The sequence below is a fragment of the Aulonocara stuartgranti genome (assembly GCF_965226115.1).
Source record: "Aulonocara stuartgranti genome assembly, chromosome: 20".
Classification (NCBI taxonomy): Eukaryota; Metazoa; Chordata; class Actinopteri; order Cichliformes; family Cichlidae; genus Aulonocara; species Aulonocara stuartgranti.
The window spans coordinates 29,783,603-29,796,457 of record NC_138956.1 but is presented as its reverse complement, the minus strand read 5'-3'; positions in this window follow the sequence as shown (position 1 = coordinate 29,796,457).

The following is a 12,855-nucleotide window of genomic DNA, read 5'->3' as shown; positions in this document are numbered from 1 at the left end:
GACTTATTTATGACAACTTTTGACGTGAAAGTATGTATTGCTCTTCTCAACAAGCAGCGGGTGCTGCCGTGGGCACCTCGCCCGTGCCAAAGTGCTCACGGGCAGAGGATAGTCCTCCCCCAGCTGCTATCAGGGCAGGAAATGTTCCCACCTATGCGTCCAAACTGCAAATGATCATGCATGAGTGAAACCTCTGCTCCCGCAATGACTGTAACGCAATCAATTCTTCTTTTACTGTTATGTTGTTTTGTGGCTCACAAGGTTTAAAACTACTTAAACACACACACGCACTCTCTCGGGATAACTTTGTCGGAGATGAAATGCCGGGTTGCTAGCGAAGCTCCAAATGCTATCCAGACCACCGACAGGTCCCGCATGCCACAGCCGCTCTATCACGTGATGCATACTGCTCCGACGTGCTAACGTTCTGAGGTGAGTTATGGTGTGTTGCAAGTTTTGTGAGGTGCTTTCGTGATATTTAATGGATCGGATTACATTTTTTATTTTTCTCCGATATCCGATCCAGTAATTTAGGTCAGTATCGGACCGATACCGATACGTAATATCGGATCGGTCCATCTCTAATACACACACACACACACACACACACACACACACACACACACACGCACAAAGTAACTCCACCAGAGTGCCTATTTCGGGTCACTTTTGCCGGTCCAAGCCCAGATAAAGGAGCAGGGTTAGAATTGGGACATTAAAAAAAACAATAATCGCTAAAAGAAATTTAATTTGTAGTTCTAAATAAATTCTAAATGCATTTAGGACGTTTTTTTACTCACTTTATGTCTCTTCTTTTTTTCTCTCCTACAACGTGGGTTACAATTGCATTAGCATGACCAATTATGCAAATTAGGCGATTATGCTATAGCGACTTCTAGAGATTTTTAGGATAGCCAATAGTGATTTTCCTTACTGAGGAGTTGGCAACACTGGCCAGGGGCTGCGACACATTTATACAGCCATATTTTGCATATGACTATGAAAGGCCCCTGGCCAGGAAGTAGTTCCTTCCAATTTAGATGATCCGAATGATACGGTTTCTTTCCACTGTGTTCCTGTTAATAAAAAACTACAAATTTTTCCCAAAGTACTAAAATATCAATATTTTAATATGAGAATCGATTCTAGAACATAAATTACTGGTATCGGAAGAATTGATATTTCAACATCGATCCGCACACCACTAATAGCGACACTGCTCAGTGGCTAGTAGATCTAAGAGCAGACTAGAGCAAACTCTCTGAATAGTATCCAATAACCATCGCAGTGGCAGACATCCAAGACAGAGTCGCCAATATTGTATGAAGAGTTGGACAGAACCATTCCCTGACATGATTCGCACTTACAAGCTAAAGAGGCACCAGTGTCTGGTGGCACAAATGAACCTGCTGGTAAGGGAGAAGACACATCCAGAGTGGCTAACCAAATGCCGGACAGTCCTGGTCCCCAAGGATCGCCAGAAGGCATTGGTCCCATCCAACTACCAGCCATCTACTGGCCAATAACCTGCCTTAGTATGGAAGCCCTTGTCAAGCAACATAGTGACTATGAATAACAGGCACATGGCTCAATACATGAAACGGGCACAGAAAGGAATTGACAGAAACATCAGAGGGGCAGAACACCTGCTACTAGTAGATAGATCAAACTGACAAACTGTAGTCTGGATTCACTACAAGAAAACCTATGACTCAGTAACTCAAACATGGATCAAGAAATCCCTGGAACAATACAAGAGCACACCTTCACATACAGACTACAGCACCACATGAGAAAATAAACTTCCTTCATTGCTTTGTGTGAGTCACACACCTGTCTGTCTGGTTTCGCTGAGACGAATGTAGGTTGATACATTTGTTGAATGTGTAAAAAACTATGTTGATTGTCCTTGTTAAGGCAGACAGTGCCTCATGGTCCTTGTTCAGTATCTCAAACTGGCTGACAGGTGTTTACTGTGTGGCCAGTCTGTTTGTCTATTCACAAAGTGCTTTGTGCACCTCTGTTACAGAATATCAAAATCAAAAACACGCCTGCAGTGTCATACTAATGGTTGGTGTCAGTAAGATTAATTTAGAAACTCTTGCCAGTGGTGCTAAAATAAATAAAGATCTGCAAGGCTAACTTTACAGGGAGTGCAGAATTATTAGGCAAATGAGTATTTTGTCCACATCATCCTCTTCATGCATGTTGTCTTACTCCAAGCTGTATAGGCTTGGAAGCCTACTACCAAGGTTTTATGGACTGATGAAATGAGAGTGAGTCTTGATGGGCCAGATGGATGGGCCCGTGGCTGGATTGGTAAAGGGCAGAGAGCTCCAGTCCGACTCAGACGCCAGCAAGGTGGAGGTGGAGTACTGGTTTGGGTTGGTATCATCAAAGATGAGCTTGTGGGGCCTTTTTGGGTTGAGGATGGAGTCAAGCTCAACTCCCAGTCCTACTGCCAGTTTCTGGAAGACACCTTCTTCAAGCAGTGGTACAGGAAGAAGTCTGCATCCTTCAAGAAAAATGTGATTTTCATGCAGGACAATGCTCCATCACACGCGTCCAAGTACTCCACAGCGTGGCTGGCAAGAAAGGGTATAAAAGAAGAAAAACTAATGACATGGCCACCTTGTTCACCTGATCTGAACCCCATTGAGAACCTGTGGTCCATCATCAAATGTGAGATTTACAAGGAGGGAAAACAGTACACCTCTCTGAACAGTGTCTGGGAGGCTGTGGTTGCTGCTGCACGCAATGTTGATGGTGAACAGATCAAAACACTGACAGAATCCATGGATGGCAGGCTTTTGAGTGTCCTTGCAAAGAAAGGTGGCTATATTGGTCGCTGATTTGTTTTTGTTTTGTTTTTGAATGTCAGAAATGTATATTGGTGAATGTGGAGATGTTATATTGGTTTCACTGGTAAAAATAAATAATTGAAATGGGTATATATTTGTTTTTTGTTAAGTTGCCTAATAATTATGCACAGTAATAGTCACCTGCACACACAGATATCCCCCTAAAATAGCTAAAACTAAAAACAAACTAAAAACTACTTCCAAAAACATTCAGCTTTGATATTAATGAGTTTTTTGGGTTCATTGAGAACATGGTTGTTGTTCAATAATAGAATTATTCCTCAAAAATACAACTTGCCTAATAATTCTGCACTCCCTGTATAGTGCTTTTATCTGAGCTCAATCTGTGCTCTCACCTTAGCTAATACTGTAACACGATCTAATCTGTTATTTACAAACTGGCTGATAACATATGTTTAGAAAGTACACTATTCTTTTAGACAGCTCATGAAATGAGGCATCCAAAAACAAACAGAAAACCAAACAGGGCTGTCAGGAACTAAATTCATAATATGCATGCATTTAGCTCCTGGATCCAGAAACATATTTGCTTCATTTTTTAAAATTTGTGATATTTGCTTCAGATGTCATGCAGTTTTGTTTTGTTTTTTAATCATTATTTGTCATTCAATTTGTTTGATGAAAATTTTCATTCTAGAAGCTAACCTCATGACATTAAGGAGTGAATGTGATATCAAACAAGTGATACACAACCACGAGCACTTATAGCAATGATATCGGAGTGTAATTGTATGGTATCAATGAGAGGGAAAGTAGTCACAACAAAGGGCATTGTGCTATTGGAAGGCAAATCCAATCACAAAGGCAAATCATGAAAAGGCTGCTAGGAAAGCTGCAACATACCTGCAGAGGGTCCGGCAAGTCCTGAGGAGTCAGCTGAATGGAAAGAATACAATTAACACCTACGTCCTGCCGGTTATCAGATACCCTGCTTAGATAATAAGATGACCAAAGAGGTAGAAGCCACTATCATCAAAATAAGAAAGCTTTTTACTGTGCATGGAAGTTTTTACCCCAAATCCAGTACCCTGAGATTGTATGCTAAGGAAGGTGACTGAGAACTAGTGAGTGTCAGAACCACTATCCAGGATGAAACAACGTGGTGGAGGGTGAAGGCAACAGTGGGGCAACAGTGATCCCTGGTAGTCAGAGCACTTGGGACAGTGACCCATGGCTGGGCGAGTTGCTCCAAAAGATCGCAGGAACAACGTCCAAGATCTCTGTCCCAAAGAGCGCAGTCCTAGGAACAGCAAAGATCCTGTGCAGGACCCTCAAGCTCCCAAGCCTTTGGTAGAAGATCCAGGCTTAAAGGATAAAGACCACCTGCATGGCGAGTGGCGAGAACTTTTTAAAATATATATAGAGAGAGATTTACAAACCTTTGTCACTCACTAGTGGGTAATTTTCCTCAACAAATAAATGAAAAAGTAAATTTCCTTATTTGTTAATGAATTTTACTTTGATCTAATTTTAGACTTTTTTTTTTTTAACTTTTGGGGTTTGAGCCATCATAGGTGACAATTGTAACCCTAACTCTACCCTAATTCTATATTTCGAACGGCACAATCGACTCTTTAAAAGTGTGATTGTTTTTGATATGTAACTGTTAAATTTATTATTTTCTTTGTTGCCTGATTACCAACAATTTAATAAAAATATTATTTTTTTTAAACAAGAGACTTAGTGAAAGATAGGGGCGACTGGGTTTTCTGTTCGACAAAGAGGGTTACCTAGATCTCTGAGACAGTCACCTGAGTAGTGAAGCTGCATGCTGGCAAGTTATCTTCAACAAACTCTGAGTTTCTCTCTGACTCCTCCTGTCCTGCTACAGCTGATCCAGCTGACTGACTTGGTTTCATTTCCTCATTCACACAGCCTTTGATAAAATATTACTCTGCAGAAATTCCCATCTTTGCAAACATAATAATCTGGTTAGATGTTAGTTTCTTGTTATATTTAACATGACAACTTTTATTATTGGTCACTGGATAGCACTGATTTATTATCAACTCAACCCCACCCATCCCATATATGTCTTAACTTTAGCAATTACAGTTTAAAAAAATCTTTAGGATATGGGGCTCTGATTATTATGTTTTCAACACACCCTTTTTCCACAGGAAATTTTACAAACATTTACATCTGAATTCAAGTGTTATGACTGAATGTTAAATTGAAATATTTACTAATATAAAATTGATATTAAATCTAAATATTTCTTAAATCTAAATACACTGGCACTGATTAGTGATCAGTTATTTAGATATTTCTTTAAGCAACACTGAATTGTGCCCTAACCCTAGCCCTAGTTGATGGTTGGTCTGTTTTCATTCAGCACTTCCTGTACCAAAATAGTACGTAAGGAAGGTGACAAATCAAACTTAATGTAATTGATATTTGGAGAGACAAATTTCCTGATGATATATCTTTTACCTGGAGTAACTGTTCTGGTTCAAGGAAATCACGTATTGATTTCTGGTTAATATCAAGTAGTCTATCAAAGGACAGTGTTACGGTCAATATCCTTACAACTCCACTTACGGATCATAGAGCAATATATATTAATCTGCAACTCTTTCCTACTATTGCAATTAATAGATCCTCCTATTGGAAATTAAATAGCTCGCTTCTGAGCCATACAATTGTAAAATCTGAAATTACACGACTGTTAAAACACTTTATACACAAGGCTAATATTGAGAATTCCTATAGCACAAACTGGGAAATTTTTAAATTTGAGACAAGTAAAATGTTGAGACAGTATGGGGCAAAAATAGCTAAGTCAAGGGCAGCAGAAGAAGAAAATCTAATTGTTCAAATTTCCGCAATATATCAACTCCCACCAGACGAGGTCTCGGAGGAGGATAGATTACATCTTAGGTCCTTTCAATCTAAACTGGATGAGATTTACCGCCAGAAAGCTGAAGGAGCTTTTGTTCGTTCAAGAAAAAGGTGGATAGAGGAGGGAGAGCAGAATTCTGCTTATTTTTTCCGCTTAGAAAAACATAGATCTAAAACCAATACTATTCATAAATTGAATATAAATGGTACGGTCAGTGATGATGCAAAAATTATCTCTCAATTTTGTTGTAATTTCTACTCAAAGTTGTATGAATCCAATTATAACGCAAAGGTCGCTACCCAATTCATTGACTCTGTAAACAATGTTGAAATGATTAAAAGTGCTGATAGGCTTTTTTGTGACAGTCCAATTACTGAAAAAGAGATATTGACATCTATTGAATTTCTTAAAAACAACAAATCTCCGGGCACAGATGGGCTGGTGGCTGAATTCTATAAATCATTTTCTTGTCAGCTTGCACCCTTTTTGTTGCAGGTTTATAATGAAAGTATTAAAAGGGGCACTCTTCCTCCCAGCCTTACTCAGGGACTTATTACTTTAATTCCCAAACCTAAGAAGGACCTACTTTTTATAGACAACTGGAGACCAATAAGCCTCCTAAATAATTGTTGTGATATTTTGATACCATGGTAGCATTTACAGGATATTGTTTTATAGTGATATTATACAGGAAAACTGTTACTCAATAAGGCCCATTTACTAGTTGTTTTTCTCTTTCTCTGTAACCTAAGAATTAATGTGTAAGAATCACAGGTTGGTACCTCAAGGTCGAAAATACCACAGAGACCACTTCCTTACTCCCATCCTCCCTTCTTTATCTCCTAGAAAGGAGCTTGTTAACAGGAAGAAACCTCTGGCAGATTCAGGCTAAGGGAGGGGCGGGGCCATCTGCTGATTATTTAACACCTTGTATGTGAAGAGCAGGATTCTGAATTCTGGATTTAACAGGGAGCCAATGAAGGGAAGCCAATATAGGAGAAATCTGCTCTCTCTTTCTAGTCCCTGTCAGTACTCTTGCTGCACCATTTTGTATTAACTGAAGGCTTTTCAGGGAGTTTTCAGGACATCCTGATAATAATGAATTATACTCGTCCAACCTAGAAGTAATAAATATATGAACTAGTTGTTCAGCGTCACTCTGAGACAGGATATTAGTAGTAGTCCTAATTATTTAATATGTGCATTGAAGGACATGTCTTGGTCAAAAATGACTCCAAGGTTCCTCACAGTGTTACTGGAGGCCAAGGTAATGCCATCCAGAGTAAGAATCTGGTTAGATACCATATTTCTAGGCTTTTCAGGGCCGAGTACAATAACCTCAGTTTTATCTGAATTAAGAAGCAGAAAGTTAGCAGCCATCCAGGTCTTTATGTCTTTAAGACATTCCTGCAGTTTAACTAATTGGTGTGTGTTATCTGGCTTCATGGACAGATGGAGTTGGGTGCCATCTGCATAGCAGTGAAAATGTATGCTATGTCTTCTAATGATACTGCCTAAGGGAAGCATGTCAATCAATCAATCAATCAATCAATCAATCAATCAATCAATCAATCAATCAATCAATCAATTAATCAAGGCTTTATTCGTAACGTGCAGGTTGCCCTGCAGTGAAATAGGACCCCCCCCATTTTGAGAAACTCACGCCTCTTCCCATCGTTTCAATTCCAGCGGGCATCCTTGTGGGGGTTTGAACAGCCGGTTCCGCTTTCTTAATTCTTTGATAAGCCAGGGCCAAGCCAGCTCCAATCAGCAAGAACCCTGTTACCATGGTTCCGAATAGGTAGATATCTTCAGCACTCAGGCTCACCCAAGCCCAAACTCCTCTTTGAGAAAGGGGTGTAAATTGCATTTAGGCACCAGTTGATCAAATCCATAATTCCTCTTTTAGGTTTTAGAGAACAGACTGTGAGAGAGTGTTCCAGGGAAAAGTAATATAAAAAACACGAGACTAGACAAGGACATAAGAGGCTAAGCAGGGAAGCTAAGGGAGAGGAGGAGAGGAGAAAAGTGCGACCACCTTCGTCAAGAGCAAGAGCAGAAAAAAAAGTACAATGTAAACAGAATTGGTCCTAGCACTGAACCCTGTGGAACTCCATAATTAACCTCAGCGTGTGAAGAGGACTCTCCATTTACATGTATCATATCTATCTGTTAGATAGATATGATACAAACCACTGCAGCACAGTACCTGTAATACCTACAGCGTGCTCTAATCGCTCTAATAAGATATTATGGTCGACAGTATTAAACGCTGCAATTGAGGTCTAGCAGGACAAGCACAGAGATGAGTCCACTGTCAGAGGCCATAAGAAGATCATTTGTAACCTTCACTAAAGCTGTTTCTGTGCTGTGATGAGCTCTGAAACCTGACTGAAACTTTCAATTAAGCCATTCCTCTGCAGATGATCTGTTAGCTGCTTGACAACTACTCTTTCAAGGTTTTTTTTAAATGAAAGGAAGGTTGGAGATTGGCCTATAATTAGCCAAGACAGTTGGGTCTAGAGATGGCTTTTTAGGTAAAGGTTTAACTACAGCCAGCTTGAAGGCCTGTGGTACATAGCTGATTATTAGAGATAGGTTGATCATATATACGATTGAAGCATTAATTAATGGCAGAACTACTTTGAGCAGATTTGTAGGAATGGGGAAGATTCTAAATGAATATCAATGGTACTGAAAGTAGCTGTAGATAATGTGACATCTGTGGGATGATTATTGGTAATTTTTTCTTTAATGATTAAAATTTTATTTGTGAAGAAGTTCATGAAGTCATTACTAGTTAACGTTAAAGGGATGGTTGGCTCAACAGAGCTCTGACTTTTTGTCAGCCTGGCTACAGTGCTGAAGAGAAACCTAGGGTTGTTCTTATTTTCTTTAATCAGTGATGAATAGTAAGATGTTCTAGCTTTATAGAGGGCTTTCTTATAAAGCAAAAAACTATTTCTCCAGGCTAAATGATGATCTTCTAAATTTGTGACACGCCATTTCCTCTCCAGCTCTGCTTTAGGCTATATGTTTGAGAATTATACCACGGAGTCAAGTAATTCTGATGAGGTTCTACTTTTCACCGAAGCTACAGTATCGTATAGTATCGTACGTAGTGAGGAGGTGAAATTATTAACAAGATAATCGACCTCTGTTGGAGTAGCGTTCAGATAGCTGCTCTGCTCTGTGTTGGTACAGGGCATTGAAGATGATAACAGTGGGTGGATTATATTCTTAAACTTAGTTACAGCACTTTCAGAAAGACATCTACTGTGATAAAGTCTACTCTCCACCGCTGTGTAATCAATTATTGTAAATGTAAATGTTATCAGGAAATGATCAGACAGGAGAGGGTTTTCAGGAAACACTGTTAAATGTTCAGTTTCTATGCCATATGTTAACACAAGATCTAGAGTGTGATAAAAGTGGTGGGTGGGTTCTTTTACATTTTGAGAGAAACCAATTGAGTCTAATAACAGACTAAATGCCATGTTGAGGCTGTCATTTTTAGCATGGATGTTAAAATCACCCACAATAATTATTTCTGGTAGTTAGAATGACTCGGGGGTGTTGACTCATTTAAACTAACATAATCATCCTGCTGCAACCAGGTTTCTGTAAGGCAGAGTAAATCGATTTGTTGATCAATTATTAAGTCATGTACTAACAGAGACTTGGAGGAGAGAGACCTAATATTTAATAATCCACATTTCACTGTTTTACTCTTTGGTTCAGATGTGGATACTGTATTGTTCTTTCTTTGTAATTGTTTATGTTTAAGTTGTTTGTTGCTGGTTTTTAGTTTGTTTTTTGTCTGTTTGGGAGCTGACACAGTCTCTATGGAGATGGGTTTTTGGGGTGGTAGCAGGAGGAGAGAAGCTGCAGAGAGGCGTGTAAGACTGCAACTCTGCTTCCTGGTCCCAACTCTGGATAGTCATATTTTGGGGGGTTTAATAAATTTGTCCATATTTCTAGAAATGGGAGCTGCTCCATCCAAAGTGGGATGGATGCCGTCTCTCCTAACAAGACCAGGTTTCCTCCAGAAGGTTTGCCAATTATCTATTAAGCCCACATCGTTTCTGGGACACCACTCAGACAGCCAGCAATTTAAGGAGAACATGCAGCTAAACATGTCACTCCTGGTCTGATTGGGGAGGGGACCAGAGAAAACTACAGAATCCGACATTGTTTTGGCAAAGTTGCACACCGATTCAATATTGATTTTAGTGACCTCCGATTGGCGTAACCGGGTGTCATTACTGCCGACGTGAATTATGATCTTACTGAATTTACGTTTACCCTTAGCCAGCAGTTTTAAATTTCCTTCAATGTCGCCTGCTCTGGCCCCTGGAAGACAATTGACTATGGTTGCCGGTGTCTCTAGCTTCACATGTCTGAGAACAGAATCACCAATTACCAGAGTTTGACCCCCGGCGGGTGTGTCGCCGAGTGGGGAAAAACGGTTAGACACATGAATGGGTTGGTGGTGTACCTGGGGCTTCTGTTTAGGACTATGCTTGCTCCTCACTGTCACCCAGCCGCCCTCTTTCCCCAGCTGCTTGGGGTCTGCTGGGGAACAGCTAGCGGGTTATCAAGAAAGGAAAGAAGATCATGTAGAGCTCCTCATCTTCAAGGCGCTCTACAGGTCCTCTATAGGGGCAATTAACAAACAACAGAGCAGCATAACGTTGAAGATAAGGACAATAAGAACAGGCAATAAGAGGGAAATAATAAATACACAGATTATACAGTATATACAGTTTTAAAATTAAAGTGACTGAAAGGTGAATAAATAACTGTAAGTGACTAAGAGTGAATAAAGTGTCGGTAGTATAAGAAGAGTGTAGTTTATGTTTCTGGTGTGGGAAATGGTCTTATCGCCTGGAGTTAAAAAGCAGAGTGGCTTTGGGGACAAAGGTGGCTCTCTTCCTCTCAGTCAAACAGGAAATGCAGCAGAGGCGTCGCCCAGAGGGGAGTGATTGAAATGCGGGGTGAAGAATGTGAGAGGGGTCGTTGATGATTTTGGCTGCCTGTCTAAGGGCCTGTTGGCTGAAAACCTGTGCCAGAGTTCTGACAGGCAGGCCAATGATTTTAGAGCACACTGATGCAGTGTGCAGTCTGTTCTTGTTCTGAAGGCTGAGTGAGTGGAACCAGCAGGTGATGGAGAAGGTCATGATGCTTTCCAGGAAGGCATAGTAAAAAGTCATCATGATGAGTGTGCTGACTCCAAAGGAGTTGAGTTTCCTAAGGAGGTATAGCTGTTGGTGGCACCTCCTGAGAATCTCCTCTGTGTTGGCAGAGAGTTTCAGGAGGTTGTCAAAGATGGTTCCCAGGTATTTGTACTCATCAGACGGAGAAAGAAGGCTGTCTCGGTCAGTGGCTTCGAAACATCCTTGTAGGGTGAGGATACTTTCCTCTGTCCACTGCTCGATGTTTTTGGTGACCTTTTTAATCCTCTTGATGACTGGGATGTAAGCAGGGGCAGGCAGGATGGTGTGGTGGTCTGCTGAGCTGAGAGGGGGGAGGGGTAGGGCTTTAAATGCATCTGGTACAGAGCCATAGCATTTATCCAGAGTCTTCCACTGACGTGTGCTGCATGTAACATACTGTTGGTATCCTTTAAGCGACTTGTCAGAGGAACAGTGGTTGAAATCACCCAAGATGAACTTGGGGGGAGTCCGGTGATAATTGTTCCAGTTTGTACAGAGCGTTGGTGAAGTAGTCTGTGGCCTTAGCTGCATCAGCTCTGGGGTGGGTTGTACATCAAGATGATGAAAAGCTGTGGGAATTCTCTGGGGAGATAGTAGGGGTGCAGGGAAACAGCCAGAAGGTCGATGTTTGTAGTGCACAGCTTCTCCCTCACAGTGACTGTAGAACACCAGCTGTTGTTTACATACAGATACACGCCGGCGCCATGTTGCTTCCCAGTGCATTTGCGGTCTCTGTCCATATGAAGAGGTGGTGAAAAGCCATCAATGTGCAGCATGCTGTCATCGTCGCTGTTGTTTAACCACGATTCCGTGAATGCCAGAACGGAGGCAGTTCTGTACTCATGCAGGTGGTTGACGCAGGCTTGCAGCTCGTCCAGCTTGGAGCGGAGAGACCGTACATTAGCAAGGATAATGGACGGAAGCACTCGTTGTTTGTGTGTCTCCATCTTTAGTCTGGCTCTCACCCCACTCTTCTTTAATCCCCTCCCGGTTACCTTGTTATTGTGAGTTTTTTGATTTCCGTGTCCACGGAGTATTTCTTTGGGAAAGTAGTCCGTGGAAGCGGAGCGGAAAAGCCGGAGGCCAGGCTGCAGCTGCGGCCGCAGCTGGATGAGGGAGTCCCTGGTGTAGGTGAGCCTTGGGGTCATGTCGAGTGTCGAAAACAAGTCCAAGAAATCACAAAAATGAGGAAAAGGAAGAGAATCCAAATATACAGAATAGACGGCGAAATACAACAACGAAAAGAGCATTAAAGTTAGAAAAAGAACGCAAAACTGCTCAGCTGAATGGCCGGTCGACCGCACGAGCAGCAACCCGGGACTGGAAAAGCTAGCTACCTAGATAGGTAGGTAGATAGATAGATCATATAATTTCATTGAGCTTTTGGATAGTGCCATACAAACCTGACACAGACAAAAAGGAAAAACATGGAGACATGACTGACTGGGGAACCAGAAAGAATAACAAAACACTGGTCACAGAAACCAGCATTTACCATGGTAACACAGTAAGAAATGACTGAATGAGAAACCCTGGTTAACATAATGTTTTTTTTAACTACTTCTGTGAGTTACCATCAGCAAACTGAAACCACTTAGAAACTGGTGGAGTGCCATTTCAGAATAAGCTTGTTTAGTGCATGTTAGTTCAAATGAATTGGCATCCTCTCTGCCTTCTGTAAATGAAAAGAGCCCTCTGTTGGACTGAGAATACGTGGTCATTGAAGAATATGGCATTTCCCGTCCCTCTATGTTAAGCATGGTATTTCATAATAATTATAATTTATAATTATAATTTATTTTTATTATAATGTATAATTAAATATTTATTTTGTTACGTAATTTTGTGTTTGTATTAGTCTATTTCTTAATTTTATTACATAGAAACTGATGCAAAAAACTGATGCAATAACTGT